This window comes from Copidosoma floridanum, unplaced genomic scaffold, assembly GCF_036245765.1.
Source record: "Copidosoma floridanum isolate Cflo_tuat_1 unplaced genomic scaffold, Cflo_Japanese_pri ptg000004l, whole genome shotgun sequence".
Taxonomy (NCBI): Eukaryota; Metazoa; Arthropoda; class Insecta; order Hymenoptera; family Encyrtidae; genus Copidosoma; species Copidosoma floridanum.
Genome location: NW_028321881.1, coordinates 26006730 through 26022195, shown reverse-complemented (window position 1 = coordinate 26022195; position 15466 = coordinate 26006730).

Genomic DNA, 15466 nt, shown 5'->3' with positions numbered 1-15466 from the left:
TTACGAAGAGCGGTCAAGAATTTTGCAACTATCAAACCCCGTCACGCTTACCAATCGGCACAGTTGAAACTTGGACGCCTTAATTTTTTCTCTCCAAAAAAAAAAAATAAATGAATAAATAAAAAAAAATTAAATAAATAAACAAATAAAAAAAAAAAAAAATAAAAAATAAAAAAAAATTAAAAAAAAAAAAAAAAAAAAAGTTACCGACCAGGCAGCGTCAGTAATAATATTCAAATTTAGTGGGGCCACCGCGCGCCCTCTTCCGCGCATACTGGCTACGCACGCAGGATCACGTGGCCTGCCAAAATAGGACCCCGGCCACGCCCCCGCTCTTGCCGCCAGCCATATGACATATATCTATGAAAGTGTCTGTAAAAATAGTACCCTTACTACTCCTAATCAACAATTTACCGAAGTAAAAGATTTTTTTACAGTGTGGGAGTTGGTTATCCGTTTTCAAGTTTTTGTAACTCTTAAGAGCGCTTGCAGTTTCAACGTGATCGGTCGATAACACCGGATTCAAGCTTCCGAGAGTGAACGTGGTTTATGCATCAGTGGCTCATTACCACTCACGCATCGTACTGCTGTGTGCAGAAAATACCCATGTGGTCTACCTTTTCTGAAGCTACTTGCACACTGCCAAAGAATTTTATACTTTTTATACTTGTATACTTTGGTAAGTTTTAGAGTAAATATTAAAAACACAATATCACAAAAATTGCATCCATCGTTGTAAACAAAATTTCTTAGGCCCTTTTGACAAACTACTTTTTTTTGCATTTAGCTGCAGTTAAAAAAAACTATCCACCCTATCTTGCTAAAATTAAATTTAGTTGTTGAAGATTACCAAGGGTACAACTCTGCCAAATTTCAGCCCTTAATGTTTATGCAACGAAGAATTATAAATTTTCAATTATTGGCTCAATAATTGGGATTTTTTGCATATGGCTTACTGTTTGTTTTCGACGCTTCAAACCATGTTTTACAATTTTTGTCATTTTGTTTGAGGCTTGAAAGGTAAATATTTTTTGTTTGACTTTAGTAAAATCAATAAGCTTTTTTAAGTTCTCTACAGTATATTTTTTTCGTTTGAGTCTGAAGTTTCATTGCCAAAAACTTAATTTGGTTACTCTGATGCTTAGAGTTTTTTCCAGCAAACACCGAAATTTTCACTTCATTGGCCATTTTGGTTTCTTCTTATTTGTTCGAATCTTAAAAAATGTTCTTTACTTTAAGCACTTTTTTCGGAATGTTAACGGAACTTCTTCTTAAATTTTGAACTAATGTTAGAATAACACTATCTTTTAATTCACAAGTGTTAGACTAACACTTTAACTTAAACCCGTAGTAGTTGATTATCATGAGCCACCACAGCAATACGTGAAAAAAAAGAAATACCAACTATAAAGTCAGCTACCATGTTCAATAAATGTACCTACTAGGAGGCAGTAGATTAATAGTATTATACTTGTAATCACTAAAATGGACATAATTAACAACTGGAATAAGGATTAATCAAGATTACAAGATCTCCTCTCTCATTGTACCTAGAGACTCTACAAGAGCATGCGTGTGTGGCAACAGCCATGTTTCATATGCCCTTTTGTATCACTGTACAAAGTACAAAGTACACATACGTATTATCTTGCACATATAATATTTATGTCGCATAAGAAACGTCACTTGTGACATATTCAATAGAAACTTACTTATATTCTAACTGTTACAAGTAAATGAGCGTGGGAAAATAAACACTTCCTAACATTTTCTATAATAGACTTGAATTTAATAATAGTTATACTCCATGTATTACATGAAGCATCTTTCCTTAGCAACGGTTATTTTTACACTTAATCTAAGTATAGTTATCAAACATGTATTAATCACGTGAATCAAGAGCCTCTACGCATGCTCCTTGCCTTAGAATCCCAGCGTCGCGCTCGTAATTTCAAACTTACTTATATTCTAACACTAAAACTTTAATATTTTAATTTGAAATTGAATAATTAGAAAGTCTTATCACCCTACCTATCAAACTATGAATTATGTTTTTCTTTTGTTAGTTAGTTTTAATTTAGTTCAAATTGTAAGGGTCTTTCTTTGACAATGTTTTCTAATACTTATTTAATGTAATGTGCACCCTTTTATTAGTGTCACGTTTAAAAATTAATCTGATCACTTTTTTTATTTGGAGTGTGAATTTTCGATGAATGTCATAGCTCTGAAGAACTTTAATAACAAGGTCAATACACTTTTTTTTTGTAATCAAGTGCTTAAATTTTTAACATATAGAGTATAAGAGAGTGCTCAGGACTCGGCCTCTTTATATTTCGTAAATTACACGAGCTAGGTACATGAATAATGATTCTTAAGTACAGCTTGATGTACCACCCTAGTCTAAATATTATTTAGAGATGTGAGTAGCTATGCTTTATTTCAATTATTACTTTTTCTTAATGACTTGCTAAACAGTATTGACATCGTATTTTTTATTTTTATCTTATTTTTTTATATTGTTTTCCTTATACTTTAAACAAAGATATCGTTATGAAATACCCACAAATTGTTCATAGTACAAAAAATTTTGACGCGTCATTTTTTGATAAATTTCGAGTATAAATTTTATAGATTTGATTAAAACAAGCTTTATTTTCTGCAATTATATTAACAGTATCTTTTTAACGCAAGGCCAAATAAAAAACCTTTTAAAATGGTGGACAAACTAATTTTCAATATATAAGGTTTTGTTAAAGAACTTTTTAAAATGCTTTTAAGATTGCTTACTTTGAGATAACATAATAATTCTGTGGGCACGACTAATTTAAAACGCCCAAGCTCATTTCTTCAAACACTGGCTGGTGCCTATCTCTATTACGCTACTACGTTGGCCGTCACAATGTGTGCATAATCACATTAGTTCAGCAATAAACTTCACTGATAAAATGTGATAGTATTTTTTTTTACAAAAAACTTTACATTAAACCAATGATATCTTTCACTTGAAACCCTTGAAATTGTAAAATAAAGCCCCAGGAATAAGTATAAAGAGAAAAAACATTTTAGCTTAAAAAGAATACCAAATCGATTTCGTCAAGATTGTTCACAATATTTAATTTTACAACCCAGAGCTTTCTTATAAGGTCTTTAGTAGTGCCCATGTTGCTTAAAACAGTTCGTCACAAATAAGTTATTGACACAACAAGTCTTAAAAAATGAGATAAGTCTAAGAATGTTTTGCTGTGACATTAAAAAATCCATGTAGTTTTAAAGATAGTGCCAATCGATGAATAAAAACCTTTTTTCAAAAAGTATGAATAGTGAGTTGGAGTGTGGAAGAAATCACTGATTTTTCGCTTCAAAATAATTATTTCCTGTGACCTTTAAGTCTCTAGGGTTTTATGTTAATAATTAATTAAAAAGCCTTGTTTTTAAGCATTTTTTGATTCTTATATACAACTAAATAGTAGTTTCGGATTTGTTAGGGCTTATTTGGTGGATACTTCTAGAATCTACAACAAATTGTGTTTTAAGTATGGCTGTTAAATCTTTGGTCAATACTATACAGCCAAAAAGACAAAGATACATTTTTTTTCAACATTATTGCACAATTTAATATTGTGGCACTCTTTTTTAGCTATTAAAGGGTTAGTGCAAAAATTTTTTGTATCAAAAAGTGAACAGTTAAAGGGTCAATCTAATTTTCACATCTTTTTTTAAACTACCATCAAACGTGCTTAACATAAGTGTAATAATTATAAAACGCATGAAGCATTACATTAAACACGAAAAAAAACATCAAAATATTTTGATCAAGAACTAAAATATTTGTTAAAAATTATTTGAATACTTTTCAATCATTATATAGTATCTTATCAGCAAAATCAGCAAAGTGTATGGAAAGTCTTAAGGTTCTGTAAGAGCTCATTTTCTTAGGAAGTTGTATAAAAGCAATACCTATCTACGTTATGGATTAAAGTCTCTTACTACGAGAAGAAAAATCGTAAATGTCTGTTTTATATAACAATGTGTGCTCTGAGCCTTCTGGGTAGTGAACAAACGAGCAAAATGATTTTTTTTATCAATATACAATTGTTAAAACCATAATTAGGTCCTTACCTGATTTTCTTCATATTCAATTAAACATTTAAGTAAAATAATTTGTTTCTGTTAACATACTCGTTCATAGAAAATGTAGTATGAATATTTCCACATAGGTACTGGTCCATTATTTTAATTCCAGTTGTTTGATGTAGTTGTTTTGTATTTTTTCTTGTTTTACCCTCTGCGAAATATTTCAAGCACTGTTGTGTTGAGGCATAGCCAAACGTACTCTTAGCTATAAAAAGTTTTTTTTTTTCCACACTGCTCAGGAGGCAAATATATCGATTTTATACTTTTCAAGATCGAGGACAAAAAACATCGAGTAAAGTTTTTACTTCATATAAAATTGTATGAGTGTAAAATCTAAGGTGTTCTGACTTTTTCTTTGTGTGTATTTTTTTTTGAATACATTGAATTTTAAATAATAACATATAATTGTATTACATGATATGATCACACATATTTAAAATATTTAAACTCGAGTAGTAAGAAAATAGTTAAAACCGTGGTTATCACGGTAAGAAAAAAATTGCTGTTATCTGATTTCAAGAAAAAAAACTAACAACTAATTGATATTATTAAAATTTTAATTAGTTTTAATAGTTTATTTGTATTGCGAGGCATTTGTGCATTATTTTTTTTTGTTCTTTAAGAATCCGGGTGTTAAACAAATTCTTTTTTATGTATCGATACTTAAAAAACTATTTCATGCGTAAAGGTCACTTTTTAATATACCACTATAGCTTTGATGATAACAGATTCTTTGTTCCAAATTAAAAAATTTGCTTGTTGAAAATAGTCATTTTTCATTAAGTATACAATGTAATTACAAAAATACACTTATTTTGATAAGAAAAATTGGAAGAATGTTTTATTAAAAAATGTTATAAACAGTTATTCTCATTTTAAACATTAACTATTGAAGTTAATTGGAATTTTAACAAAACTATAACATTCTAAATTCTAACATATATTATAAACTAATGCTAAATGCGGTTCTAATGATTAACGTGATACTTTTGGTTCGTTAATTTTTTTCTTCATAAAAAATGTACTTCTACCTAATTATTCGAAAATGCCTTTTTTATTGACATTGTATTATTTCAAATTATTTTCACGCTCACTTCGAATAAATATCCCTTTTCAGTTTTTCCTTTGGTCAACGATACGTATATGTGTCCATGAGAACATAAGGGTTTTTTAAATATAAATCTCTTTTATTGAAAATTCTCCCTTGTGATTTGTTCATTGTCATAGAGAATGCTTAAACTAAAATTAATTTAATTTCTGTATAGTCTGGAAGATATTGCCTGTATTAAAAGTGATTTTTGGTATAAAGTCTTTATTTTCGAGTACTTTTATGGTTATTATGTAGGCTTCAATATTATACCTGACTTATCTTCGTGCCGTTCCACAAATAGTTGGCAAAATTTATGTAGATAATATAATCTGATTAAACGATACCTTTTTATGTGGTGTGATTTATGCTATGATAAGCTGTCATATTTCCTGTTATAAGGTTCCAAATTGTAATATTTAAAAAAAGAGTATTTATCACGAGAATCTAGAATTGCACTATTGATGAAGATTTCTTATTTTTACTGGATACTTTAAAGCATACATCATTGACTCCTGATTTTTCAAAGATATTCATTGATTACATTTTTTCTTATGTAATTTCTGGAAAAATTTTTAACAAGCTTGGATCGACCGAATTAATGATTGTATTTAATTCTAAATGTAAAAAAAACTCCAAGGGTACACCAACTTTATAGATTTTAATGTTACCATGCTTACAATAATATTCATAACAGGAAGTATTCAACGATAATATCCTTACAAAATCAATAATTTATATTTGAAATTTATGCGTGTATTACATAAATCACACAAAGTCCTGTCTTCAGTCTCTAACGTTTTTTCAGGAATCATAAAAACTTTATCCTAAGTTATAAGATTGACATTTCATTTTTAAGATTTTAATTTAAAAAATGCAATCTTAGTTTTATTATTTAAATCCAAAAGTAAGCAAAAAGCTTTATAAAGAGTCATTACTTTTGGTTGTAGTATTAATGCGATACTGGCTTGGGCCATTGACGAAATTTTTCTTCTTTGTCGTATAAAAAAATTATCAAATGTTTTATATAAAAACAATTTTCTGGATTTTACCGGATCACCTATAAAGTGTGTTTTCTTAACCTGTTCTCAAATAATTTTATAAATATCTTATTTGTTTATTATTTAGCTAAGTATACATTAATTTGAGAATATGCTGGTAATACTTAAAATTATAAAAATTAATTAAAAATTACGAAAAAACCTTACAAAAAATCAAACAAATACGTTCTTATTTTCAAAATCAAAGATATTTAATAAGGGATTCACCAAAGAGATTATGTAGTCCAATCAACTTATGTTTATTATAAACTTCAAGAATCTTTTTATAAGGTATTTTTGCTGCAATTTTTTTTTATGGCACCTGAAGTACATATACTTAAAACGTTTAGCTTTCCTAATGCATCAGGTAGCTCATCATTGAATTTTTTCACTGTACTTTCTGCTCCCACTTCACACTGTGATTTAAGATTAAAGAACTATTGATACCAAGTTTTTAAATTACTTTCTCTAATATTATAACACCAGCCATCGCATTATGTGCGTCCATATCATCTATTTGAAAGTGAGTGGCCAGTATTTCTAACTTATAATTTACAAGCCCCGCTGGCACATTTTTTTTACTATCGGTAAAGTATTACAGAATCCTTTGACAACATCAAAAAAATGATCATACAAATAAGTTTTTTGACATGCTGCAGTTAATTTAGATGCATTAAATTTGCAATTCTGAGCCATCAATATGCATTTGGTATTTAAAGTACACAAAAATGTGTAAAATGCATACATAGCATCGTTAAGAGGCATAAAATTAACAACTTTGCCGTGGCCCATAAGTTGTCCCTTATTAAATTGTAAGCCAGTCACCTCGGTAGCTCGGTTATCTGATTTTCGAGTGGGAGTTATGTACACAGAAAAACTGGAGCTACCGCATTTTTCAGCGGTTTGCAAAATTTTAGCAGTTTTTGCAAAACCACCAGTCTCAAAATCAAAGTATACGGATATAGCAGAATTCATATCAGTATTTAGAATAATTTTTGGGGTATCAGTATTTAAAAGACCCATATTGGGTCTGTGAATATCAGCACCTTTAACATTTCTTTTTTTTTCTTAGCAGAGGCTTCTTTTATTTTAAGTAATCGTCGTTTTCTGAACTCTTGCGTCATAGACTTACTATATCGTTGCATATCAGATCTATCCTTTGTTGTCCCGTACTTATTGCTATGCTTCCCAGGGGACAAGCCCAGTTTTTTCTCTAAATTAATGAGGAAAGTCTCTCCATCACTTTTCTTGTTGATAGCGCATGCCATACCATAGCCTCCAGATGCTGAAGTTCCATACACGCGAGACTTTTGAGCTTTACTAACTATAACTGTGTTCAAACTTTCATTTGCATGACTCGATGCTCCAGAAATAAACCTTCCACATTTACTAGCCAACACTTCAAATAAGCTTTGTGAAGCTTTGAACAGTCTTAGGTCAGTAAACCCATTATCTATTACTTAATCTCTGTAACTGGCGGCATCTTTTACATATCAACACCAGTTGCCGCAGTTGTCACGGTTATTTAAGCAATGTAAAGGAATGTTTGTAATTGATTTTTTTCATTTCTTTATCGTTTCCAAGATTTTGTGAAATACTATAGCTAAAACACCTGTGTAAATATTTAATAGAATCTGAAGTTAATTCCTTTAAACTTTTCTTTAGTTTATACAATTCATTCGTCACATCTTTTGTTATGTGATTTTTATCTGCATGTTTGATGATTTCATGATGACAGACTCCTCGCATTACTGAAATGAAGCAGCTGTCATTATCGCTGATTACTATCCCAAGCTCAACATTGCACGATTTCAAAATTGAGTTATTCGCTGGTTATTCAGCTGCAGCATCGGGCCACATACCTTTAACAGTCCCCTCAAAATTTTTCTGACATCGTGATCACCGGTATCATGACTACGATCACACAGTCAGCATTTTCTATTTCTTACAACATAGGCTAGAACTTTTTTGCTAAAGTAACCAATTCATGCAGCACAGCCTATTATAGCTTCGTCCAGTTCCTCTAGTTATCCACCCCATGTCAAAAGATGCAGCAACGTGTACAGTGCTATCTTCTGGAATCTAATTAGCTTTATTTTTTATATCTGGGAATAGAAATCCCTTTCTCAGGTTGGAGGCCTACAGTTACAACAAAAAGTATATGCTAGAAAACTACTTTTCATCATTTTTATGGGGATTACAACAATGCATATGTTACAAAATAAAGTACAATTTGTAATTTCACACTGTGACGATGTTTTTCGGTGTTCTCACCTTACACTTTATTATTTTTAACAGTTTACCTATTAACCTATTTAACTGTTCATACATATATAAAATAAGTGTGTAAAAAGTTTGTGAAATAAAGTAGCACTGTAAGTATAAAAATAAGTATATAAGTAATGTATGAAAAAAAATTCCACTGTATGTGGAGGAATTTGAAAAATAAATAAAAACTAAGATTATATAATTAACTTATATGTCCTATCAAAAAACAATCTTTAACTACAGTTATTAACTCAACATAAGCAATCGAACGTTACTTTCTTGCTGTATACCATCTTGAAGGATCTATTACTTACAACAATAACTTTATCTTTTCAGCTTCGTTAACAGAAAAAAGTTTCTCCAACATTGTAGCTTTTACACAGCTATTGTAAGCCATTTCTTCCATTGCCAAGCCTACTTCTTTTTCGTGCACTTTATATACCTTGGGATACATGGGTGAAACATTGAAAGAAGATAAAATTCTATTCAAATGAGCGGTCCTTGAACCAGAGTTAAGAGCCCCTAAAACAATAAGAAATCCATGAAGTTTGTTATTGATTTGTCAACATGTTTGATAATTATACTACGAACTCATAAGACTGCTTAGTATAACCCATCGTCGCTGTCGTGTTAACGTTAAAATGAACCAACTGTTTTTTTTTTGACGTAGGATTTGAAACTAAATGACTTTTATCTGTTGCTTCTCTAGCAGTTTCAAAACAAATTAAAATAGTTTAAGACTCCAAATTGTGTCAGGTAACAACCTAAAAAAAATGATAACAATGGCCAAGAATGGTTTTTCACATTTTTAAAGAAACTGCAGAGTCGAACAAAAAAGTTTAGTGGTGAATATGTTGATGCCCAACCTAAAGACAAGAAAATAAGCTCATGTAGGATAAAATAGGTCCAACTGTTTTTTTTTGCAATTTGCAAAAAAGTGCCACCTTGGACCGTTTTTTGAAAAATATATAACTCGCGTTCCTTCTAATAACAAGGTAGATCTTATATCCCTCAACATTGACACTAAATTTCTGAAAGATCCATTGTCAGCTTTTCACAAACCACTACAAGAAGAAAAAAAAAGGTATCTTCGCAAAAAACTTAGACGTGGCTGATTTTTTAACATATTGCCGTTTTTGAAACGATATTGTACTCGTCGCGAGTTACTCCACAACCTACCAAAACGTCGCTCCGTTCGACATTTTGGAAGTATGCGGAAAATTGATATCTAAAATCAGCGGTTCTCCATAGATATGTCAGCAAGGCAAGCCACTTAGAAATCTTGGAGCTACGATGCGGGAAGGGGGCATAGTCTATGGCAGCAGCTCGCCACACTGCTGCACAGTGGAAAAAAAGCACTTTTTTGGTACAAATTTGCCTAGAGGTCACAACTTTTAACCAATTGACTCATTTTTGTTTTGTTGTGAAGATAATCATTTTTATAAGACATCTGTCAGAGCCTATTCAAAATTTTGATCCTTCGGTAATTTCTACATAACCTTTAATGTCAAATTTATATTGTAACTTCCAAATATGCAACCTGTCTTAAAGCAATGTAAAGTTTCTCAAAATTTTGATGAGTCTAAAGTGGCATATCAGGCTCTGCAACACTAGCTTCTTTTAACTGATTTAAAATATATTTAAATTAAAAATGGCGGCAACCAATTGATGGACCAAAATTTTAAAAGTTACAAAAAATTTAGAAAAGAGTCTTATAAGTGGTTTTGGTATCAATGATTACAAATTCGTTATTCCCTTTAAGAGATTCAAAATAGTTAAGACCAATATGGCCGACGAAAGTCTTAAAGTTTTTTAAATAAATAAATAAAAAGTCTTATGAGTTATTTCTGAGGTTACTAATTACAAATTTGTTACTACTTTCAAGGGATTTAAAATGGTGGAGACCAATCTGGTAAAGAAAGATTCTTAAAGTATTAATAAAAAAAATCTTATAAGTTGTCTTTGTAGTCTCTTATTACAAATTTTAAAATAATTTATAGATATTTAAAATGGTGGATGGCGAAACAGTGGACTAAAATTTCAAAAGTGTTAGAATGAACGAACAATGTATCAGTAAGAGCTATTTAGAATAGCTGACTTTACATTTATTATAATTTTTTAGTATTAAATACAGAAAAACATTGATTGGTAGACTTTGATATTAAAAGCATCTTGATCTATAAAGAAACTTCTTACATCATACTTAAAATAATTCCGAAAAGACCAGAATTCTAAATTTGGTCATGGGCCCCTGCTGCAACAGTTAAATTACGTATTATGGGCAATGAATGTGCGGTTTGGACTACATATATGTTAACTTGTGAGAAGTATTGAAGCTCGAAATTACAATAACATTTTTTAAGGATGCTGCTTAATTGTTACGGGAAATGGGCTTCTGTTAAAGTCCTTGATACTTTCGATTCTGGTAATTCTCATGGTGCAGATCAAAAGTCTTCATAGGTGCTAGGTCGTAAAAAATTGTCTTTATAAGATATGGTTAATCTTAGTTGCAATATTTCATACAGACCTTCATAGTAACATCGTACAATAACACCCTTTATACGTATTTAATGCGTTTCATTCCATATTTATATTTTGATGCTCTATACATAGGTGAATTAAATACTATCTGATATTTAGTACTATATTATATGTATGTATGCATGTACACTACAGTTAAAGTCATGGTTAAGACTCCGATTGTTTCAATATATGATGCTTAAATCGACAAACTTGGAGCAACTTGTGAGATATTAAAGAGTTGTGATCGGGGGTCTTATCATGAATTTCGATATTGAGCGCGCGGTGGCTCGGTTGGCTAGGTGGTGGATTGGCATGCGGGAGACCGTGGTTCAATTCCCGGCCAGTGCGACTTTTGAGCAAGTACCTTTGTGAGTCTCACATGTGCTTTTTCACCACGCAATGCTCCTCGAGGAGGGTTTAGGTGACCTTCTCGTAGCATAATTGCCTAATTTTCCCCTACCCCCCTCCCAGTAATGGGAGGCCTCCCATCCCTTTCCTTGTCCCTTTCCCAAGTGTTAAGTGCCCATACCTAGTAGTCCCCCTATTAAAGGAGCCGGACGTAGAGCACTATAATATAAAAAAAGAAAAAAAAAAAAAAATGAATTTCAATACCTCGCCAAAAAAGGAATTTTTCTCCTTTATTTTTACAAAATTAGTGCTCTGCGGGTGCTTAGTCTAGGAATTATCAAAAAGAATTCGAATTAAAAGAGATACTAAAAGTCGTGATAAAAGCCCAGGTCCTTAAAATAGAGTCTGCTCTTTCGATAACGTTTAACAACGCATTTAAAGTCTTAACTTTAACTTGAATTGTTGTATAAATATATATAATATAGTATAACACACCAGATTGTATTTAATTTTTGTATATATAGTACATTAGTACATCAAAATACAAATGTGTAACGGATTGCATTCAATACTTATAATTAGTGTTGATGTACCATAAAGGTCTATACTTAATATTGCAACTTAAATTGATTACATCGTAAAAAGACGATTTTATACGACCTAGCTATCATTAAAACTTTTGATCAAGTCGTTGAGAACAATTAAAATTCAAAGTATCAATGAGTTTGACAGAGGGCCATTCCCTGTAAGGATCGAGCCGGGTCCTTTTCATGTATATGGGTGATTCTGCCATAATTTGTTCAGATTGTATCCGGTACTCGTACTCACATCCCATAACGAAGTCCAAAACTTGAAAAACGTTAAATTGTGTTTAATGTTGTCAACTTTAGTTGACATATTATTTAATGACGATATTTTAATTTCTTCTTTGAGATAACCGATCATTTAGAGTCAAATTTTCCATTCCAACCCATGTCCACAACTTAATTTCTCTCAAAAACTTTTACCGGTAAAAAAATAAGGCTTATTTGCCACTTGAATGTCTAAGCATTATATACTTTAGCTATTAAAAATAGAATTCGTACCTTAGCTCTTCCAAAAATTCACAAATACGAGGGAGTTTTCACTGCATCCATTTTTTTCGCATATTTACACCATAATAACGGTTTGAACAAAAATCAGTTCAAATTAGTAACTTTTTAGATTAAAAATGCTGACCAATGATCACTTTTTAAAGTATAGGACTAAAATTAACAAATCCTCATGACAGTAGAACCAGAAGTTGTTACGTCTCAAATAGCCAAGCTCTTCTACTTGCGTATTTCGTGCGTTCAAACATTTTATTTGATTCCGACCCCCCATGGAACAACCGCTCGGTGTACATGTGTATGTGCAAAAACTACAGCTTTTTTTATTGCATTTGAGGCCAGTAAATTAAATATGGGTAAACAATTCATCATAATACGTCTATGAGTCATACGAGCACTATAAAGTTTGAAAATTCCATTCTGACCGTACCTCACCTCAAAGTGCCGTTTTTTTTCGTTTTAGAGCAATTAATCCCAGCCAAACTTTTTTTTCATCACTGTTGGGCTAAAAAACGAGACACGTTTCTTAAGGTTTTATCCGATTGGCCTTTTTTCGCTATATAAATTCAAAAACGGTGGTGCTGCTTTCAACGTTGGTAGCCTAGTGGTTCACTCCATTTGGTGGCTTTATCTGGGCTTTAATAGAAGCAAAAATATAGTCGTAATGATTAAAATACAAGTCTTTGAATTTTATGCCACCAAATAATAACTTATAGTGATTTTATAAAAAATACTGAATTTGAGCTAAAATCACATTATTAGCGATATTTACGGTCTAGTTAAAACAGCTGTAACTTTTAAATAGATGCACAAAATCGAGCAAAATTTTTTTTTAATCGACAGATCTTGACCCCAGCTTTTATTTAAGCCCAGTAAAAACACTTGTTAGAAAAAGATACAATTATTCAAAAATCGATGAAAACTGACTTTCATAAGATTTCGTATAACTTTTGACTAGTTAATCTTGTAGTTGCATCCCCTTAGATATTTGTTACTGATGCTGTGTACAGAAGAAATACCATCACAAAATTTTTTTAACTAACTTCTTTGAAACAATTTTTAAGTCAATCTGAGCAAGTTACGACAGAACTCAAATTACCCGTGTGTATAAAATTTACTTTCGCTAAATATGTAATAGATAAAAAAGTTAACATCCTAACATAAATATTCTGCTGTTATCATTACTTCTTTATCAAAAGCCCCTTGAAAGTGTGGCTATGGAAGTTCATCTAAAAATCTGCATGGATTTCCGTACAATATACAGGTGGAATTTGATTTTGTATACGTAGAATGGATTTGATGTGGATTTTAATCCATTTTGTATGGATTGTGGTAGTGTCTTCCTGAATTAAATCTTATAGTGATTCACAATGTGTAACTATGACATAAGTTTTATAACAAATGTGCGTTAGATTTTTAGTGACTTTTTAAAAAAGTTTTCCAGGTAAATAAGTTGATAGCTTTTAAGGGACTATAAACTTTTCTCATAAATACCTGGAAATATTCAACAGAATATTTAGGATGATTTTCAGGTGCCAGTCAACATCAATTTTTCATGTTTATTTCTGGATAAATTATGACATAAAACTCCCATGTACACATTACGGATCAATTTTCATACATGATTCGTACATTAAACGTAACGCTTATATATACAGGACCATATTCTCGACTCTTTCAAACTTTTATGTAAGAACTATTTATTTTATTATTAGTTAAGAATGCATTAGTAAATGTTGTTCTAAGCAAGTTACAAATTTTCTTACAGTAATAATAAACTGAAGTTAAAGGAGAGTTTTGTTTTAGATTTACATATTATTCCTTAAAACTTTAACAGTCTGTTAGCCATGTGAGTAGTTAGATTGAAATATTTACGTAACGTAGGGAACTTAAGATGTGTACACAAGCAACCATGTTTCATTATTCGTTATATGTCACCTAACTTCCACCATGTATGTACAATATCATGCTTCGCGCGATCCTTAGACTTCCATGGTAGCGTGGGAAACAATTTAATTATTGATTTTAATGCTGAGTCATCAGGTCCAGGAAGACCTTCATGCACCAGTTATGAAGACTGCTTGATATTCACAAAATGACGCAAACTTATAAGTATTTTAGATTTATACTTTAATGATACGATTTAAGAGGATAATTTTGAAAGCTTAAAACAATTGGGCAAGCAGTATTTGATTGCAATCATAAAAAAAAATTTGAGTGAGTCTCAAGACACTGACAGCAAAGAACAAAAAAACGTTTTGTGTCTGCAGGAAGAACGTATTGTTCTTTTTTAGGATGCCAAGTTGTCAGTATGGCAGTATAAAACTACTAGAAAATAAGGTATTGCCAAAAATGCTCGTATTTTTCATCCATATCACAAACTAAATAAGGTTAAGAAAGAATCTGGTCCACTGTCTGATTATATTACAAAATAAAAAAAAGGTAACAAAGTAAAATTGCAAGGACTTTTGAATCAAACCTGCTCTCGCATTTTAGAAATACCACAATTCTTATCTACAATACCTTTGAACGGTAATCAAATATCTTTCGTTTTAACTACAACATGGGGTGGTGATGGAGCATCTTATAAAAGTTTGTACAAGCAGAAACTAAGTGATGACACGATTGCTGAAGGGACTATTTTAATGATGTCACTCATCCCTTTAAAATTTGAGTAACAGAATGGTACAAATTCTTTTTCGATTTGGCAAAATCCACAGTCATGATTAAAAAGACACTATCATCCTCTAAGTTTTGAGTATTCCAGAGAAACCAAGGAAAAGGTATTGCTAGAATTCGTGAACATGGAAGATTAGATCAAATCTCTTAAGCCAACAAAAGTCACAGTATTAGAGACAACTGTTACAATTTTCTATCATTTGTCATTGATCATAACTGATCAAAAAATTTGGCAATAACTAACTGATCCTGCTTTTTCATCGTCATGTACAATTTGTGCTGCAAAACTGTCAGGATGA